We start from the raw sequence: 19,400 nt of genomic DNA on the forward strand, positions 1-19,400 counted from the left end.
ATGCCTTCAAAAAGTATTTTCCTCACACTATGTTATGCAGTCCTCAGACGACCATGTAAGATAGGGCCATTATTAGGTCCATTATATTTAGTCTTTAGTGTTGTACACAAAAGTGTCTTATATGTGCATGACAATTCAAATAAGATGTGTGAAGGGCGCCTGGGTGGCTCAGTCGGGTAAGTGTCCGACTCTTGATGTCAGCTCAGGTCATGGTCTACTGGTCTTGAGATCAAGCCCCGTGTCCGGCTCTGCACTGTACATGGAGCCTGCTTAAGATTCTCTCTGCCCTTCTCCTTCTGCCCTTCCTCCCCACTCATACACACATTCCCTCTCTTTCTCTTAAAAAAATAAAAGTAAAAAATAAAAGTAAAGGAGAAGTGTGAAATACTATCTTTTCACTTATTCACACTTCTCTCTCCATGGCCAGCCGAGGAAGTGGAGCATAGAAAGAACCTCTGCTTCTGCTTTCCTGAAAACAGTGTTACCAACAGAAGTAAAAGCAGCACATTTCTACAGTTGGTCCTCCAGTTCCTCATTCCTAGAGAGACGGTGATCCAGATCACTCAGTTGTCATAACTAGATTAACCTGAATTTATCTCCCACTAACGATAGGTGTTGGGTTAGGAATGCACAGTTTTGACATGCTTTGATAATGTTCAACATATCTATTAAATATATGAATATAAATATATAACTGTGTATATTTATTTTCCCTTACATGTCACTCAGGCAATTAAATACCCAGCTAAATGGGGTGTTTTTATAAGAGAACCCAACTATCAATTGGGTTCATCTAATATCATTCCTAATATTATTTATTTTTTATTTCTAAGTTTTAATTGAGTCATAATTGACACATAACATATTAGTTTCAGGTGTACAAAGTAATGATTTGCTCTTTGTATGTGTTGTGAAATGACGATTACTATAGGTCTCATTAACATCCTGCCCCATACACAGTTCCAATTTTTTTTCTTGTGATGAGGATTTTTAAAATTTACTCTTTTAGCAACTTTCAAACATACAATACAGTATTATGAACTCTAGTCACTCTTAATTCTTATATTGACTCTCCTAATAGAGTCTGATAGCTCTTGTTAGAGTTTCTTCACATTTAAAAAATTTTAGTTCTGGGGCGCCTGGGTGGCTCAGTCGGTTAAGCCTCCGACTTTGGCTCAGGTCAGATCTCACATTTCGTGGGTTCAAGCTCCGCGTCGGGCTCTGTGCTGACAGCTCAGAGCCTGGAGCCTGCTTCCGGTTCTGTATCTCCTTCCTCTCTCATGCTCTGTCTCTCTCTGTACAAAAATAAATAAAACATTAAAAAAAAAGTTTATAAAAAAATTTTAGTTCTCTCTTCCTTTCCAACTGAATAATTGCTGAATCCCTACTTTCCAGGTGGTTTATTCTCTTTTCTCATCTGATCTGCCCAGTTGCCAAAGCTTTCTAATGCATTCTTCATCTTATGTGTTGAGTTCTTCAGCTCCAGAATTTCTGGTGTGTGTGTGTGTGTGTGTGTGTGTGTGTGTGTGTGTGTTTATAGTTTCAATCTCTTTGGTAAAGTAGTCCTTCTGTTCATTAAGTTTATTCCTGGGTTTATTGAATTGCTTGAGTTCTTTGTAGTTCATTGAATTTCTTCATAACACCTATTTGGGAGTTTTTGGTTTTGTTTTTTGCTTTAAAATTGTTTTGAGTATAATTGACATACTATGTTACGTTAGTTTCCAATGTACAACACAGTGATTCCACATCTCTGTAAGTTGTGCTGTGTTCACAAGTGTAGCTACCATCTGTCACCATACAACACTGTTACAAAAATCATTGACAATATTCCCAACGCTGGGCCTATTCGTTCCATAGCTGGAAGCCTGAATCCCACACTTCTCTTCACCTAGTTCGCCCATCCCCACTCCCCTCTCTTCTGGCAACTATCAGTTTTTTCTCCATAACAACTATTTTGAATTCTTTATCAGTTTGATTGCCGTATTCCGTGTCTTGAATTCAATTACTGAATTGTCACTGTCCTTTTGTGATACCATATTGCTGTGATTTGTCATCGTGTTTCGATGAAATGTGCCTGTGCTGTCACATGTAAAACAGGAAACTCGTTTCTTATTTATGGAAGGCTTCATTTTCTTTGACTCTAACAGTTTAACAAGTGGTCAATTAGAAGGCGTTCTTTTCATTTCCAGAAGGTGGTGCTCTAGCACAAGTTTTTGTTTTCTCTTCTTGGGCTGACCACGCCACACACTGTCAGTTTCCATCTCGACTGCAGGGAAAAGTGGCCGCTGCCAGCTGCCCCGCTGCCACCAGCCCAATCCCAGCACCCGGCAGTGTGAGTTCTTGGGAGTGGGGCTGCCTCATCCGTTCTATTCTTTTCTCTGACTCCAGAATCGTCTGTATCTAGCTCCAAAGGTTTGCCATTCTCCCATCAGGTGGGTTGGTCCTCCACAAATCTGTTTCCCGTGAGTGCCCAATTGTGTACTCTCCAGGTTACGTTTCCCCCAGAGCAGCAGGCGGGGGCGGGCCACGCTCATGACTTCCTTGGGTACATGGCGTCATCTGAGATCCTCTCCACCCACTTTAGATGTGCATGTAGGTGGATCTCCCAGTTGTTCTGGTGTACTGTGCAGAGGCACTTTTTATTTGGTTCTGGATGCCCAGGTAGTTGTAAATCACAGGGGAGGGAAAAAGGAATGACCCACGCTGCCATGACACAGACCTCACTCACCTTCAGAACTTTACTTTAAAGAACAATGGCCCTTGGAGTACCTGGGTGGCTCAGTTGCATCCGACTTTGGCTGTGGCAATGACCTCACATCTCGTGGGTTCGAGCCCCACGTCAGGCTCTGTGCTGACAGCTCAGAGCCTGGAACCTGCTTGGAGTCTGTGTCTCTGCCCCTTACCCCCCCCCCCCAAATAAATATTTAAAAAAATTAAAAAGCAATGGCCCTAGGATAACTAATTTTGTTTGGTTTACCCAGAACTTTCTTAGTTTAGCATGGAAATCCCACATTCCAGAAAACTACTCAAGACTCAGCAAGCGGGAACATTGAGCCACTCTGCATGTCCCTTCAAAACAAGCCTCTAGGATCTGATACTAGCTCCACACAAAACTAGAGCTCCATTGACAACCTGTCAATCCACAACTCTGTCCTTTGTAGATGTCACATTTCTTTTCTATTTATTAAATATTCTACCTTCTTTGAAAATATAAATCAGAGTGGTACATCTTGGTCCTGCTCAGCCTCTATCCTGATGGTAATGCTGCTGAAAGGGCGCTGCTCTCCAGCTTGGGAAGAACTTGTGAAAAATGATGCCCCTTACCTCTGGGTTCCTCCCGCAGCCCAGGGCACACCTACGCAGCCTGGTCTGCAGCCAGCCGATGCTGCATCCCAGCTGTGTGGACATGCAGAGCGTTAAACCTCCGGTGGCTATGGTGCCAATGGACTGGGCTGTCTGTGGTACACCTCACAACGTGGCCAGTGTCTTCGGTGGTCACACACTAGTGACCCCAGCTGGCATTGGGATCTTTCCTGGATGGGCTCACAACAGAGTCTACTTCAGTTTGAGTTTTGTCCACACTGATGCACTCATTCATATTTTATAGTACATTGCTGTTCAGCACTCCTGTGCCCTAGTTTGAATGAGCATCTTCGGAAGCTTGTGTCCTGTTATGGAACGCTTTAGGCAGGGGTCAGCAAACTTCTTCTGTAAATGTACACATAGTACATATTTTAGGCTTTTGCAAGTTGTATGAGCTCTGCCGCAACTACTCAAATAGCCATTAGCAGTCATAGACAATACACAGATATTCCAATAATACTTTATTTATAAAACCAGGCAGCAGGCCAGATTTGGCCTGTGGGCTGTAGTTTGTGAACTATTAACAACAACAATTGTAGTTAGCCACAGAGTTCTAGAGCAAGCAAGTGTTGAAGCAGTTCTGGAGAGTGTAATATACCATCCAGTTTTATCCATGTTCAGACTGCTAAAGATTTCAAATCCTTGGAGCCTTGATCTGCTTGTTAAACTTTTAGGCAGCCTCAGACATTTCAGAAAAAGCACTGACATTCTAACTTCTTGCCCAGGGAGATGAGGGAGAGGAGGTACAGATATTCTGAAATTCACCAGATTGAAAAGAAGTGTTTTTCTCTGCACTGTCTTTGAGTATATTAACTGGACAGAGCCTCTAGTTTAAAACTTTTCCAGAATACCATCTCATTTGAATGCTGGTCAGAGAAAGAGAATTTCAAGCAAGCTCCACACCCAGTGTGGGTAAAGGGGACAGAGACAATGAAGGGCTAGATCCCAGGACCATGAGATCATGACCTGAGCCGAAACCAAGAGTCAGCTGCTCAACCGACTGAGTCATCCGGGCTCCCCAAATTTCTCTTGAACTCAAAGACTCTCATCAATTCAGGTGGTACATAGAGGTCTTCATAACTGTTCTCTTGCCAACCACAATGTATAAAAATCTCCTACACTCCTCAGGAATTTGCCCGAGTGACTGCAGATTGCCTGAAGTATTAGTGCCTGTAGCCAGTTATAATCTTGAAGGACACTTTGTTCTGAAGTGAATTTTAAGCTTATGCTCACTCGTTTTAAATTTTAAGGGTCTGGTTAAGCCAGTTAACAATTCCTACCTTAACTGAATTATTACAAACAAAATGATCTCATAAAACCTTATACGTTTAGAGATTTTTGAAACACATTACCTGATCAATTTCTCATCCTTTTCCTCAAAATGTCCCCAAATAAAGGGACCCCTATTTTGGCTACCCACAGCTCCTCTGAATAGTAAATCCATTTTAAAACTGTCTGTACCATAGTCATGTTAGAAAACTTTGCCCTAATTTAAAAAAAATCTCCTTTATTCACATAAGCAAAGTTTAGGGAGAAAACACATATTTATCATATTAGAGAAAGTTCTTTCAGAGAAGACCTATCTTGGGGACATAGGTTCAGACAAGTCCCTAACTTGGCTGTTTTGCCAGGTAGCTCACTGGGGATGCACACTCCAAACAGCTCTGTTTTAATGATCTTACATAATACTCCCATAACATCTGCGGGGGCATCACTAGGGTATGAAAATGTGGCAAACTACTCTATGAGTTTTTCATGGTATAAACAGTGCAGAGTTGCTATCATAAAATTAACAATTACTCTAATGAAACACAACATTTGCAATTTTTATCCACTGTGAGTTATCAGCCCCAGCAGAGATGTTGAATTTGCTCCTCCTTCCTCAATAGGTACCAGGTACAGGAAGGCTATTTTGGGTTCCAGATTATATAGATTATATTTACGCCATCCGCCAGAAGACATTTAGAAATAACTCGATTCATATCAGGAGGCCTTTCACATCCATCCCACACATTGCCTCATTGGTCTTAGAAAAGCATTTTGAGCAGCGGATGGTGGAGGTTGATGGTCCTTTCACATTGGCAAACAGATTCATACCCTCATTCTCATAGACATGAAACCTTAACACAGAGAAGGAAACAACAAGAGAGAAAATGAATTCCTATGAAATACACAGCCAACTCTATTAGTACTAAAACCCACCTCTACTGGAGTCTCAAACCCCTTCTTGTTCTCCACAGTCCCAAACACAAAGCGAACACTAGCTTTGCTGATGGTAGCAATGTCCTACATAACAATTTTTTTTTGCCCAAGGTCAGAGCCATCCTCTGCAAACCATGTCAGCCTACTTTTCTCAGCAGTGAATTCTGGGAAACTCCTCTTTCAGTCTGTTAGACCACTAATTCATGTTTCACTCATATCAACTTCACAATTTAGTTCATCTACTGTTTTCTTTTTAATTTCCAAGAGCTCCATCTTGATTTATAACAGCAATGAATCTTCTTTTGTTAATGTTTTTGTTGTTTTCCCCCCATTAACTCTGCTTCCTTGTGTATTTCTTGTGTTTTCATATCAGTGCCTCTGTTTCGTGTTATTTGTTTTCTTGAAATTTTTGAAGATTTAAAATTCTATGTTCCTATTTTGAGTTGAGGGTTTAGACTTAAAGCTCTGTTGATTAGGAGTTTATTTTCATTCCCAAAGGAGAATTCTTGTGTCCCTGCTGCGACTTGAAGTCTTGGCTATGGGACCAGTGGGTTTAGAGGGGTATCTGGGGATAAGTCTGGGCAGAGTGTGCAAAAGCCTAAGGGGGTAGAGTAGGGCTCCTCATTTCTCCTTCAACCAAATGCTTCTCTGAGGGTCTCTATGAGAACTGTGTCTGCAGCAACTCATGCCTTGACTTTTATCTACAGGTAAAGCCTAGTGTCTACTGCTTCTTTTCCATTTTTAATCCCTGGCTGTTACCCAAAGGTGCAGCCTTATACATACCTCTGTTCTGCCTCTTGGTCCAGCTCACAGTCTCCCCAGTACTCTCCCCGGTGGGCAGTGTGGGCAGAGAAGCAGCAGGCCCCAACCATCCCAGCTATTTTGAAGGAAGGCCTTTAATGGACTACTCTGCTGGTTGTCTTATCTGCATTTGTGGACTCTGACTTTAAATTTTCTCTTTGGGTAGGAAAGGATTCCATCTGAGACATTTGTCCCTAACCTGTATTTTGGGTTATTCTTTATAACTGCAATACCTAAGACTTCTGCTTCACTGATAGCAGACTTCCATATTTGTCTATCACTGTTAGGAATTATTTCTTTTAAAATACATTTTTCACATCCGTCAGTGAAACTTGAAACAGAAGAGGAGGTAGACAAAAATGCTGCATCCTTCAACTTAAAACAGAAGTTCCAAGAGGTTATTTAAGCTTGCTAACAAAAGGCAAATCTTGGTAAAGATATATGGGTTTGCTTATCTCTCTCTCTGTCTCCCTCTGTCTCTGCATGTATATGTATGTGTGTGTACACACACATATATATACATATATTTTTCCAAACCTTAAAAGAGTCTTTTAAAATATTATGGTCATCAATTTTAAGGATGAAGAAATTCACTGAAGGCTTAGGAACTTTCAATTAACTAATTAACTTGATCTAATTTCAAATAAGTAGGAAACTTGTACTACACTTGACCTAGTACATCCTTTTGTCTATTTTTATCTATTTTACAGTGATTTCCCACCACTAGGCTTTGAACTCTATCACTTCAGATAATGGTTTATTTCCCTCTATCAGTGGTGCCTCGTGGTAGCTGGCATATACAATAGGCACTTAGCACATCTTTGCTGAATTGTTGATATGAAAGAACCAGGATTCTAAACCCAGTGTGTCTAATTTCAGGACTTACATTGTTTTTACCACCCTCTGTCATCAGAGCTAACAATTGCTCTAATTCTTCAGAGTTAAGACACTACTCTCTCCTTATGCAGTGTAAGGAAACTGTTCTCATGGAATCCCTGTCTCTAGCCTGAGGCATTTCCCCAAGTGATCATTCACATAGTCAGTAATAATTTTGAACAGGAGATTCCAGCAGTGAGTTTTAGAAACTAGAACCTGAGAGAAGACAAGCAGCATGTGTCCATTTTGCTCTTTCTAGTTGCTTCACTGGTGCTACAAACTTAAGATAATATATAAGTTGAAAATATTAACAAGATGTGAAAGTAGAACGTAATGTCAGGAGCAGCAGCTTGGGAGGTCAGAGGGGCAATCAGTTTAAGCTGAGGCTGCACCAGTGTTGAAATCCAACACCCATCATGATTAGTAAACAGCACTTAAAGAACGTCTGTTCCCATAGATACACCTGTGCTAGTGCTTTTGTTTTGGTTTAAGAGAAAGGAAGCCAAGCTTGCAGGTTTAAATGGATACATAAAGGTGGAAAATGGACCGATGGGATGCAACTTCAAGTATCTTCCCAAGATTGAGTCCATGGGCCTGGTTGTAAATCCCATGGAGGGCAAAAGATCCGTTTTCAAGGAACACTCTCAGAATTGAGCATGACCAGCCTTGCTTGGCTTCTCTGACTGCAGATAAAATGCAACACAGAGTGAATGCCATGAGCATGGTCTTCATTTCTACTCCCAACCCATTAACCGTTATGAATCTAGCCCTGTGAATTGCACTGATGATGCACTGATGATGGAGACCACAGAGCAGCCATGGGACCCCCAAGAAGACCAGAGTGTACAGCAGGAGGGGGCAACCCCAGTGGATACCTGTGCAGAAAGCAGTCGTACCTAGGCCACATTTGGAATTATTGTGAGACAAATGACATACCTCAGAGGGATCCCTCTGGACTTTTGTGGGGGGGGGCTGGAGAAAGTGGGCTTCAGAGGGGACTAAAGTCATATTCAATGAAGTAATGTAATGAGCCCAAATAATCTGAGAATTAATATTAACATGACCTCACCTTTAGCTGTAGCTGTTAGAGTCTCTGAAGATTCTGATTTTATTTCCTTTACTTTCAGTCATTTTCCCCGTTCCTAATATCATGTATGTTTAGGCATAGGAGTACAGCTTACTGAATAAAATAGGCTCCGAAGTCTAATTGCCCAGTCCAGACACAAAATATTGTCATTTGCTAGTTGTGCCCCTTGTTTCCTCCTTAACCTTACTGTGTTCACTATGCACATCTGCAGAATAGTACCTCCCTCGAGTGTCATTGTGAATATTAAATAAAATCAAAAACCCAAAGACAGCATAGGGCTTCGTCCACTTTAAGCATTCATTTGTGTTAGCCATGTTGTTACTGTAATTAGTATTATAATCATTATTATTTTTTAGTTCATCTTCATTTGGGGCATTATACCTGCTTATCCCACTCTACTTTTCATTTTCTCAACACCGTTGTGTTATCATAGAGTTCAAAGGTTTTCTGAAGAATCATCTGTATGCAAATTCTAGACTCTCACTCTGAATTTTCCCTTTTCCTTTTGATAGGTACGTAGTGGTATTTGTTGACATTTATTCCTTCACTATTCACTGCATCACATATTCACCCATTATTTATTATGTCTACTGTATGCTAAGGATTCTTCTAGGAACTAAGTGTATGGCATTAAGCTACCTTCAGGGAGCTTACATTCCAATGGTGGAGATAGACAATAAAATAAACACATATGTAATGTAAAGTCAGGTCAATGTAAGGGCTAAGAAGAAGAATAAAGCAAGGCAAATGAATAGAGAGTGACAGGTGATGTCAGCTTAAATAAAAACAATCAGGAAAAACACCCCTCATTTGTAACAGAGTGTGGGGAAGCGGTAGAGTTCTCAGGAGGTGAACTTGATAGTGAACTGATGGAAGCAGTAGAGTTCTCATGAAGTGAGCAATTAAGAGGAGTGTCCTTGATAACAACAAGAAAAATGATTGAGCAGCTAGAAGTACAACAGAAAAAACCAGAGAACAAGATAGCTAAGAAGAACCCTCCTGACGTAATTCAAGCCTCAAAGGCTAGTCCAGCAAAGGAACCCAGCATTAATTGGATAATTCTGTGGGGCCATGTATGACCAAAGGTGTTGTCAAAAACAATAGAGAAATCAGCTAGAAATTAATTTAGTGGAGGTTAACAGCAAGGTGTGAAACCATCCTGAAGGTTAATGATCAGTTCAGTCAAAGAGAATTGGCTAAAACTGTACTGTCCCCAAGGAAGGAGGCCAGAGAGACTGTGCATATGCCTGAGATAGATCAAAAGTTTATGTAATCTGGAGAATGTAGAGGGAAAAAGACAAGAACTACATGACAGTCTCAATAGACAGAGAAAAAGGCATCTGACAATATTTGACACACTTTTGTGGAAAAAAATTCAACAAACTGGAAATAAAAGGGAATTTCCTCCATCTGATCAAAGGCATCTCTCTCAAAGGAGAAACTCTCACAGTGAATATCATAACTTAATGGTGAAATGCTGAAGACTTCACCTCTTAAGATAAAGAACAAGACAAGGATGACCATTCTCACCAGCTCTTATTCAACATTGCTCTAGACAGAGTAATTAGATAAGATAAAGAAGTAAAAGACATCAAGAATACAAAGAAAAAACTAAAACTATGTCTAGTTTCAAGTGACTTTATCTTTTATCTAGAAAACCCGAAGAAATATATTTTCTATAGAAAATCCCAAGGAATCCACATTAAATGAGTCAAGTAAGGTTATAGGATGGTCAATCTACAAAAACTGATTGTATTTCTATACATCAGCAATAAGTAATCTGATAATGAAATTAAGAAAACAGTCCCACTTACAACAGCATCAAAAAGAATAGCATATTGAGGAGTAAAATCAATAGATGAACCACAAACCTTGTAGTGTCAAAAGTATAAGATATGGTGAAAGAAATTATAAAAAACCTAAACAAATGGAAAGACATCCACATTCATGAATCAGAGACTTGATCTTTTTAAGGTGAGAATACTCCCCAAATTGATCTACCAATTAATATAATCTTTATCAAAATCTCAGCTGGCTTCTTTGCAGAGAAGACCTGATGGGGGCTGGAGTAGAGAGCACGTGGAGTAGGCAAGAGTGGAGGTGGAAAGCCCACTTTACAGGCAATTCCATTCATCCAAGTGAAAAGTGATAGGCTGGGCTGTGCTTGTGGTGGTGGGGATGGAGAGATGTGACTAGATTCAAGACATATTAGTGTGTAAAATCTGCAAAAATGTGAAAATAAACCCAGGGATAAATAACATGAGTCTGTAAGTGAACATGATATTGGAATAATTTACTCTAATGAGCCCTTCAGAGAATCACTGCCAGATAAATCTAAATAAATAATGAGAATCTGCTCATTGACTAAGATGCAAAGCTATTCTTCAGTGAGTGTTCTGCATAAAAAGCAACATCTTTCTTGATTGTTCTTGGCAACTTCTCAGAAGTTGTTGTATAATTGTTTTATTGTGGAGCAGTAAGTCTTGCTGTATCTTCTAAAACCTTCCCAAAGTGAAGTCTTCAGCAGAGAATGGGGGGATAAAACAGCATAGGTGCTCAGAATTCCTCATAAAAAATAGAAAGTCTTTTATTCAGAATAGGTATTTAAAGCTATTACATTATTGACTTAAGGATTCAGTAAATGGGGGTCTCAGCTCAGTTTCTGATTTCAGTTTTATTGAGCTATAATTGACATGTAAAATTGTAAACCATCTAAAGTGTGCATCATGGTGATTTGATATATGTTTACATTGTGAAAAGACTCTTCCCTAGTTAATTAACACATCCATCACCTCACATATTTCTCTTATTGAGGTGGGGCAAAGAGCATTGGAATTCTACTTTCTTAGCAAATTTCAGTTATATAATACAATGATATCAACCATCATCTGAACCTTTAAGCAATTTTTTTCTGTCTCCCATCTTTAAGATACTATCACAGATAGCAAGAAAGACAAAGAGGTTAAGTAGTGGTTTCCTTGTAAACATGAGTTCATTCTCAGGTTGCTAAATCAAAGGAATTAAACCTACTACTGTCTATTTAATCACTGAACTAAATAATGGTATGTTTTACTTTTAGTTTCAGATTCTATACTTCAGGTTTAAGCTTTAGTGTCAACAACAAAGTCTATCCTTTTCATTTATGGCTTTCATTCTAACTATTGATTCTTTATACAATTTATTTAGCCCCATTTCTGTATTTGTGATGATTTCATTTGAAGCTCATTTTATCAAATATCATTTTAACACCTGACTTTGTGTGTGCTTTCAGAATTAGGTAGTCTGAAAGGAAAATGCTTTGCTGAGCCAGAAATAAAAATATTATGGATAAAGTTCTATACCACCAGATCCAGTTGACATGGATTATTAGAATTTTTAGCTGACTATGTTTATTCTAGGATTTTATAATCACTGAGATCAAAGCTCACGTTTTAATTTTTTTATTACAAGGAACTGCATCATTTTGTCTTGTATGCATAGTTCTGCCAAATAGGTGCTGAATTCAATACTGATATCAAAAGTAATGTATCTTTATAATTAACCTTTCTGCTGTAACAGGATTAAATGTAAAACCATGTGACATGGTGATAGAAATTTCAGGATCTGAAGATGAGTCATTTTTTGCGACACATAACATTTTTGTTCCAAGAGTTAATTTAGTTTAACTTAATTTAATTCTCAGTAAGTAAAAATCAGCAAAAGGTTTGATTAATAAAGCTAAGGAAAGCGGGGAGTAGGTCCTTACAGGAAACCCTCTGTGGAAATGTTTTTAAGTCAAGTACATTTTATATATAGCAATATATATCCATTTACGCAGACTCCAGATATAACCAGGCAAGTGTGACAGACCATTATATTGGCTGCAATGAGACTCCACCTGTTTGGATAACCATCCTTTGGCTTAAATCATGGCACGTATCTTTCCTTGGCAACCAAATTAAGTTAGAGGGGAAAGAGAACATTAACAGTTACTATGGGCTGGTTATGGGGCTTGGTCCCGGCTTCATAAATTGATTTCAGACATTTAGGACACCCAAAACTCCAACATGTTTTCTCTCGGTGATACTGTCTATAATTAATAATAGCAGCACAGTTAACTCCAAAAGTGCCAGGCCAAATTCTCACACACACACAAAAATGCATCCAGAATTATAGCAAAAACCCGAGAGAGTAGTGTCAAGCAGTTATGATAAATGTTAATAAGTACTCACAAATATCACAAATGCTTCTCTTTGTGTACCCCATAGCACAGAGCACTTACTTTTCCAATCTAGTAGTATTTGAAGCGGGAAAGGAAATATTTTTGTTGCATGTTCTCATCTTAGTATTCCTCTTTAGAAAAGGGTTAAGCTTTGGATGCAGACCTATGGATTCTAACGTGATTTGGTCTCAGAGATACGAGTGTTTTAAAACATGATAAGGTATACTGTAAGTGCAGACACATGATGGATGCGTGCGTGGATATCTAGACAGAAGCCTCTCCTTCTTGAGTACTTCCCATGTATCAGACATGTACCAAATGCTTTGCATAATTACTCCTCACAATAAAACTCTTTTCCCCATGTGAAAGTGTGCAAACAGCAAGGTTTATTATTGTATCAATGTCAAATGGAGGCAGACTAGGAATCTAACCCAGGCTTGTCTGTTTCTCAATCATGTGCTTTTTAAAAGTCATTAAATTGTGCTCTGTCTTATTACATTAACAACTATATAGGAGATGTTTACTGGGTACCAATGTGTTTACTCTTTGATTATATGTTATGTTTCAAATACATGATCTCATCTGAGTTAGAAATTATTTTACAGATGAGGCTCAGAAAGACCAAATATTAAATGGTTTTATGACCACCAAATCCTTGGGCTCCTTTGTTGACCTTCCAAATTCAATCACTTTGAAAATAGGACATCTTTACTCTAAATATTTTAATAATAAATGCATAGGAAACAAGGAGCAATATTCCCATCCCCCTCAACTTTTAGATGAGGCAACTGAACCACAAAGGATTCAGGGACTTGCAAATTCTCCTTAGCTGGTCAGTGGTAAAGTCAAAATCATATTCCTGGATCTGAATCATGCTGTTTCTCCGACATGCTCCACACCTGAAGAGGCTATAGTCAGCCTTTGTTATCCCACTGCCCATCATGCTTCCAGACTTTCACATTGCTTGTCTCCTCTTGGTGGTCTCCAAGGAGACCAGGAGGCTACTGCCTGTTAGAAATAGTTCCTGTCTTCTAATATACAGCAAGATCATGATGGGTCTTAGCAGGGTGGGTTTTTTTCTCTATTGTGTGTGTTCGTGTGTGTGCGTGTTTTGTTTCTAATAAGAGACACTTTTGAGGAGAGAATAAGCTGGCTTAACTTCAGCTTAAAAAATCAGTTTTTCAGCTTGTAATCTAAACACTCTCCAAAGATGTTAAAGCAGACGCATAAGCAGAGCCTGGCCTGCACATACATTTCCCAAGGGGAGAACCAAAATGTTTCAGGAGGCAGGATCTACAGAAAATGCAGTCTTCTCTGCACTCTGGAGAAGTGTATCTACCGTGAGAATGCAAAGACCTGCTTCCCGCATGGCCTTGGCAGAGAAGAACACTTCTTATTACCATGACACTGGGTACTGTGTCTGTTAGCTGTTACAGGGCAAAGCGGGGCCAGCCTCTTGTCCTGAGCCAAATGCCCAGGACTGACAAGGATGAAACAGCGAGGAAGCTCACACTGTCTTTGTTCCTATGAGGTTTAGTGAAAATAGCACATACTTCTTCAGATAACCTGAACAGTTACTTTTCATGGTCAGTAAAATGATTATAAAAATAATAACTACAATGACTACCTTATAGGAAAGGTTGTCGGGAAATTCTAAAGAAACTGTGTGTGTGTGGTGTATGTGTATGTAATGTAATATACATAGAAATATATATTATATACTATATCCATAGAACATACTTAGCACAGTGTTCATGCACTGATTCATCCATCCATCCATCCAAACACACAATAAGTCCTGGGTTTCCTGGGTTCTTTTTGTCCTGCCCTCTTTCCCTACCTCAATCTGATTTTTGTACAAATGCTTGGGATAGCTCTGAAATCCCTTCTTCTATTTCAATCTGAATTTAAAAATCATTTTTATGGTGTAAAGAAGCCATCATCTCCTCTCTTCTCCTATAAGAATAATGGCTTACATGTTTCTGTCAGCTCTCAGCAACTGGCTTCTCCTGAAGACAGTAAACAGCTGACATCAGAGGCTGGGTACCTTGCCTTTTGAGTCACAAACACAAAAGGGAAAACACAGAAGTGAGAAAGCATTTCCCTGAATATGTGCTGCTCTCTTAAAACTCTTGTTCTGCTGCAACCTTATCCGCTCATCAGCCCACAATATCCCCTCATCCCCGTGAATATTTAATAGCTGAGCTGAGTGCATTATTCTTTGTGTTAGGGGCAGAGCATATTTCCCTGTTATAATGCCTGTAGCATCTCCAGTCCATTTCCTTCTTGTTCTCTGCCTCAGTATCTTCACACAGACTGTCCTTTCTGTCTCAGGCTCTTCAATCCCAGCCCTGCAACACCACCAGCAACCCCCAGGGACCACTCAGCTCCCCCGCCCCCGTACAATTCCATCTCTTGCTTAAGTCTTGTGAAGGGTTCAGACCCCAGCCAGCAGCTTAGGAAAATTGGATTCTTTTATTATACTTTCTAAAAACAAAATAAAACCTACATTTCAAAGCAGCTGTTTCAGGTTGTGATTATACGTATGTGTGTATGTGGCTATCTGACAAACCTCTGTCTTCGCCACAGTACTATAAGCTGTAGAACAGTGAAGATTGTGTTGGTTTTGTCCATTATATCACTGTACCAAGTACAGTGCTGGGCACATGGTAGGCACACATGCGTTTGTTAAATGAATACAGTGTTGGAAATGACCCCATGAATATTCCAAAGCCTCTGCTCCACCTAGGATGATGTTGAGATGTCCCCTTAGAAGGGATATTCACTGGAACACCGAGTAGAACAGTCAGAGTCTTGGGAAAAATCAAGGATGCTTTTCAGGTACTTCATGGTCGATCCTTATTCCACATACTGTGTCTGGTGGCGGCATGTATACAACACCTAGGAAAATATGAGCTGCTCTCTCTGTTCAACAGCTGTGTGTTTACCCTGCCCTTCTGAACAACAACAGGCACACAGAAAGTGAAGGGCATCAACCTTTGCTGCTCTCCTGTGATGCACCAAGCATTTCACCTACAACATTTCAGAAGGGAAGGACTGTAATTCTGCTTGTTCCACATTCCCTAAGGCACCTCTGAGAGTCTTGGACCTGTAGCAGGCATTCTATTAACCATTTAGTAATGCTTGTCAAAGAAGCTTCATTGCTGAAAAGAGAGACCCTATAACATGTAGGTAACTGTAGATAAACTAAAACAATAGTGACTCATGAGGACATGTTTTCTACTTCTGTGATTTAGAAAAGAGAACCATAGTTGGGATAAAATTCTGAAAATTAAAACAAAAGTGTTTGCTTAGTGCTAGAGGAGAAAGTGTGGACATAAAGGCAATTAAGAGTGTGTGCTGTTAAGGCTCCTGAATGGCTCAGTTGGTTGACTGTCTGACTCTTGGTTTCAGCTCAGGTCATGATCTCAAGGTTCATGGGATTGAGAACCGACTTGGGCTCTGTGCTGACAGTCTGGAGACTGCTTGGGATTCTCTCTCTCCCTCTCTCCTTCTCTCTCTCTCTCTCTCTCTCTCTCTCTCTCTCTCTCTCAGTCTCTCTCTCTCTCACTGTCCCTCCCCCTACTCAAACACGCACTTTCTCTCCCTCTCTCTCAAAACAAATAAACTTTGTTATGTGTGTGTGTTTTTTTGTCTCTAAAAGAGTGTGTGTTAATCATTGAGATAAATTCTTAGCTGTGAAAAGCTAAGATAGCCAAACTTTATTAGGTCTGAATATGGGGCACTGGTTATGTGGCACCTACCTCCAAAGATCTCCCCTAAGGTACCTGTTTGTCCTCAGCATAAGCAAGCCCTCAAGATGTTTTTGGCTCAAACTTCAATCATTTTGAACACCTGGACCTTCTCGTCTGTACCTCTATCATTTCTCCCCCCAATACTAGGAGTACTTTGAAACAAATCACTGGTATTATAACTTTTCATCCATGAATGTGTTACTCCTAAAAGATAAGGACTCTTCTTTTACCATCACCATAATACCATTGTTATAAAAAAAAAAGAATGGTGAATAATTTCTTAGTGTCTTATTTTAGTATCTTAATCAGTGCTCAGATCTTCCAATATGTCACATAAATGCTTTTATTGTTTGTTGGTTGGCTGTTTTTTGTTTTGTTTATTCTCATAATTGGCTTTTTGGGATCAAAATCAAAACTAGGTCCCCATTGTGTCTTGGTTGATATATCTACTGTGTCTCTCTTAATCAATAGCTGCCTCCTCCTTTGTATTTTCATTTGCAATTTATCTTTTAAAGAAAGTGAGTCATTTGTTCTGTAGAGTCTTTCACTCACTGGACTTCACTGATATGTCAACAGGGTATTGTTTAACATGCTTTTCTGTCCCTTGTGTTTTCTGTACAGTTGTACTTAGAGACTGGATAAGTTCAGGTTCAACCTTTGGCAAGAATATCTCATAGCTGACATTTTCTATTTCCTTTCGTGTCACATCATAAGGCACATAGTATCTTATTATCTCTCTTTTTTGTTATGTTAAAATTGATCAGTAGATTCAAGTGTGGTCAACCTGAGCTGTCCATCATGAATTTTTTGTTAGCTTTTCACCAAATGATTTTCATAGTCTTTGATGCTCTTTGCCTGGATCTAGTTTTCATCAGGGGTTCTGAAATGTTGATACTCCTAATTCTATCATTCCTTCTGCATTTGTCACCTAGAATTCTCTTATAAATGGTTTTACTTTGCTTACCAGTTTTCAGGTTGAAAGGGTTCAATTGCATGAGCTAATGATGATCACAAGTTTGGTTTTCTTTTCAAAATATCACTATGAACTCATGGATTTAAGCATGTTTGATGGGATTCAATTTATTGCAGTTATTATCCTTATCAGTGGTTCAATTATCCCATTTTTGAAACAAGTGGAAGCCAACTAAAGTCAGCTCTAGGGTCCTTTTGATATGACCCCAGTGATTTTCAGTAACTTCCTGACTTTCAAGACTGAGGTGTCAAGATTTATGTTGTGCATTTGCTCCCACAGATCTAGAATCAGCCATTTCTGCAAAGCTTTATTGGTAGTTTTCTTCTCTATTTCTAGAAGCTCTTTATATGTGAAGTGATATAAGCAGCGGTATTTTTTTCCCAGTTGACCTTTGTCTTTTTTACTTTACATATATGAAAGTTGCTTCTGGATTTTGAGTCATAAATAGGAGCATATTCCACACTCCTAGTCTACAAAGGAATCTGTTCATGTTTTCTCCTAGTGTATATGTAATTTCACTTTTCAAATGTAAACTTCTAATTAATTTAGGATATATGCTAGTACACAGTTGAAGGATATATCAGTGTTGTCCTTTTCTAAATAGCTGTCTATTACCCCAGTAGATAGATTTATTAAAAAGTCCATCTTGTTTTTTCTCTTCTCTTCCTTTTCCTCCATTTCCAGAAAAATTAGCTATTAAAGCCATTTACTGGAGTGTCCCCATGTGAGAACAGTGTGGCAGGGGCTGAGGCTGGGTAGGATGAGAAGGCTTAAAGGGTAAAAGACCTACACAGGCTATCAGTGTCCAGGTAGCATCTGTGTGTATGTGTGTGTGTGTGTGTGTGTGTGTGTCTTTGTGTGTTTTAGGTGATGATGACCCCATGTTAGGTTATCAGAGCCTGACAATGGGAGGTAGGCATTTTCAGGGTGTGGGACTCAAGGTATGAAATATCAGGGCCCAAGTAGAGTGAGGAGGGCACATATGTATGAGGCTGGCCAGGTATGAGGTGATGAAGCCCAAGCAGGGAACAGAGGATATTTGCACAGAGAGAAACCCAGCACCGATGATCAGTACTCAAGTAGGATGACCAAGTCATCTTTGTGGGGAAGGATTGTGGTAGCCATAATGGGAGATTGAGTATATCCAGAGGAATTGATCAAGCAGGTAAATATGTAAAGGATTTTGAGAACTTATTTGTTATCTCATTGTTGGAGAAAGGACTTATTAAGAGAAAATGAAAGAAAGTTAAAATGGATTCCCTTCACTGAAAGCTACAGAACAATGCAGAGAGAAATTGAAGAAGACCTAAACAATTGCAAAAATATACATTAATGTATTGCAGAATTAATTATTGTTTAAATGTGAATCTTTCCCAAAGTGACTAGTAGATTCATTCAGTACAGTCCCAATTGAAATTCCAGCAGTTTGGTAAGAAATAACAAATTGATTTTTAATATTTATAAGAAAATACAAAGGACCTAGAATAGTCAAAACAATCTTGAAAGACAAATGAAGGAAAAAATGTTAGAATCTTTAATTATATGATATTAAATTTTATTGTAAAATTGTAATAATTAATAAAGCATGCTTTTAACATAGAGATAGAAATATATGTCCATGGTACAAGTCATTTTAAATTTTTCTTTGCAACAGTTTGCTGTTTTTAGTATAGAAGTCTTATATGTTGTTTTTAAGTATTTTCAATTTTGTATTGTATTGTAAACAGTATTGGTTTTTTAAATTTTTAAATTTATTTTTATTTATTTTTAAGAGAGAGAGAGACAGAGCGTGAGCAGGGGAAAACCAGAGAGAGAGAGACAGGGAGACGCAGACTGTGACGCAGGCTCCAAGCTCTGAGCTGTCAGCACAGAGCCCAACGTGAGGCTCAAACCCATAAACCGTGAGATCATGACCTGAGCTGAAGTCAGACACTTAAATGACTGAGCCAGCCCAGACACCTCGATGGTACTGGTTTTTAAATTTGATTTTTTCAGTTGTTTGTCGCTAATACATAGAAATACAATTAATTTCGTATATTGACTTGTATCCTGTCTGCTTGCTATATTCCCTTATTAGTTCCAGCAGTTCTTACAGATTCGTTTAGAGTTTTCCTACATATATAATCATATCATCTATGAATA

Source organism: Suricata suricatta, chromosome 2, assembly GCF_006229205.1.
Source record: "Suricata suricatta isolate VVHF042 chromosome 2, meerkat_22Aug2017_6uvM2_HiC, whole genome shotgun sequence".
Lineage (NCBI taxonomy): Eukaryota > Metazoa > Chordata > Mammalia > Carnivora > Herpestidae > Suricata > Suricata suricatta.